Source organism: Arachis ipaensis, chromosome B03 (assembly GCF_000816755.2).
Source record: "Arachis ipaensis cultivar K30076 chromosome B03, Araip1.1, whole genome shotgun sequence".
Lineage (NCBI taxonomy): Eukaryota > Viridiplantae > Streptophyta > Magnoliopsida > Fabales > Fabaceae > Arachis > Arachis ipaensis.
Genome location: NC_029787.2, coordinates 125,432,776 through 125,435,507, shown reverse-complemented (window position 1 = coordinate 125,435,507; position 2,732 = coordinate 125,432,776).

Genomic DNA, 2,732 nt, shown 5'->3' with positions numbered 1-2,732 from the left:
TTAATTTTTTATATAAATCTAATATTTTTATTATAAAAATTATTATAATATTATATATATTTTGCCCCACTATCAAAATTTTATGAATCCGTCAATGATATTAACTTGTAATATTATCATATTATGTGTCACTAAATGTGACATGTTATTTGATAAAAAAAATTGACTTATGATATATCTTCTGAGATTAATACGACTAATTTAATTTTGAAGGAACCAATTTAAAAGAGTAAACATCCTATCTTGTCCTTGTTCATTTTCACGAAGGACAAGGTGCCCCTTGTAAAAAATAAAAAGGGACATTTTATTTTATGACAATACGATAAGTTAAAAAATCTGATAAATAGTAATAAAAATTAGTTTTGTGAAGGGTTTTATTTGTAATTTATGAGAGTTTTAAATTTCTACAAACTATTAATAAGTTTATTTTTAAAAAATTTCTTCGCCAGTGGTGGTTAAGTGGAGAAAGACCATTGCTGAATGATGTCGCAGCAAAAAAAATAATTACAGTACGGATACTTAAAAAAAAAAGCATCGAATAAGAAATAAAATAATATAATATTAATATTGATGATATTTATATTAATGATAATGACAATAGAAGAGATAACGATAGTGATAAAGTATAATTACATAATAAAAATAGTAGAGATAGAAGTGATAATGATAAAGATAAAAAAAGTGGTAGTAGTAATAATTATAATTAATTATATTGTTGAAAATAATTTTGTGAGAGTTTAAAATTCTTACAAATTATAAATAAAGCTCTCATAAAACTAATTAAAGTTACTATTTGACGAATATTTTAACAAAAGAATCGTATTATTTTAAAATAAAAAAATTGAAGATTAAAGTGATATTTTTTTGGATAAAAGATATTTTATTTTTCGTAAAATTAGACAAAGACCAATTAAATCTTTATTTTTTACATAAATCTCTCGGATATGAATTTATATTTATCTATATACTTTGTTAGATATATAACAACATATATAAATAAAAGTTGGGAACTCATATTTTAACATACTTGCAGAATGAACATTCTCATACTATCTAGAATAACCATTTGAGTACTAGGGATAATAAACATTTTTTCAAAAGCTTAAAACTGATTTTGGAGTTCACCAAAGATCGAATTCTTGACTTTTCGTATCTAGCGCTTTAATACCATGTCATGATACCACTAATCCCAAAAATTTCAACTAATAAAAAAAGATAACACTGATAATTATATCTCTAATACTCCCAAAACCTCTATTATACATATTGTATAAATATTCTATTGACTCCTCATATTTTTCTATTTATTAATCTTCTTTTTAGTACTCTTAGTTTGATAATCGATGATGATGGCTGTAGAGAGGTTAGCTTAGTCCGAAACATAGTTGTTTAGTTTTTTGTTTTTGGTTTTTTGTTTTTTCTGGGGCCTAGGCCTCGTTTTTCTACCCAATAAAAAATATTAATCCTTAATTCTTATATATCGATGGCGTCACGGTAATTAAGAGCAACATGGAGCCTATTGTGTCAAAATAATTTCCCTGAGGTTCACCAAACTCACTAATTTCCTAACATTATTATAAGTAAAAATAAAAAATAAATAAAAACAGGGCGTTCATTTTTAGCGCATTCATCCATTCGTTCTAGCCTAGGCACTTACCCCATTTTCCTCGTCACACCAAGTCTACTTCATCCAGCGAACCCACGCGCCGTGTGTTTACGTGCTCACGCGCATCACCATCAAACACGAGCCCAAGCGAGTGGGGCCCAGTCACCATCAAACCCAACCCACGTGACCAGCACGTGATATGAATGCCTTCATGCATCTCAATTCTCAAATCTCAATTTCATATTCTTTCTCATGATTGAAAATGAAATATAGAAGAATTATAACCAACGAAAAATATAAAATCTAAGAAATTATATAGATTTTTTTTCCTTTTTAAATGTTTGCAGTTGAGCCAAACTTAATGGTTAATTTTTGTCATTTTTAAAGTTTGTTTTTTTATTTAAATTCTATCTATTTTTATCTTTTATTATCTTTGAATTTGAACTTTTAATAAAAAAAAATTTACGAGAATAATTTATGTTTAAGTTATTGTAATAAATTTAAATATATCATATTTAAATAATAAATATATTTATTTATTAAATTATATGAAATAATTAAAAAATTATATTTTTAATAAATAAGAATTTAATTTTAATATACTAATAATATAAAAAAATTATAAAATTATCTACCTATATTTATAGTTTGAAATATTCTCAAATTTATGTTCATTGAGACTAGAGGATCGTCCGATTTAGCTTAGCTCAAATAGGGCATATCGAGTAAGGACTACCAATATAAAAAAATTATAAAATTATCTACCTATATTTATAGTTTGAAATATTCTCGAACTTATGTTCATTAAGGCTAGAGGATAGTCCGATTTAACTTAGCTCAAATAGGATATATTGAGTAAGGACTACTTCTTTGCATCAGGAATATGGTGAATATGGAGGTATTGATGTTATAAGGTTTTTAAGTCGGATGAAGTTTGGTCCAATAAGAAAGTAGCGATGCTAGCTAGAAATATGAGCTTTGATCTTAGAAATCTTTATTATAACCGGTTTATCTATTCATATATTGAGTGAAAATTTAAGTGGGAGCCTCCGCCTAGCGATACTTTTAAGGTCAACTGCGATGCTAATGTTCTTCAGAGAATCCAGTGAGCTGGTGTTGATTGTTG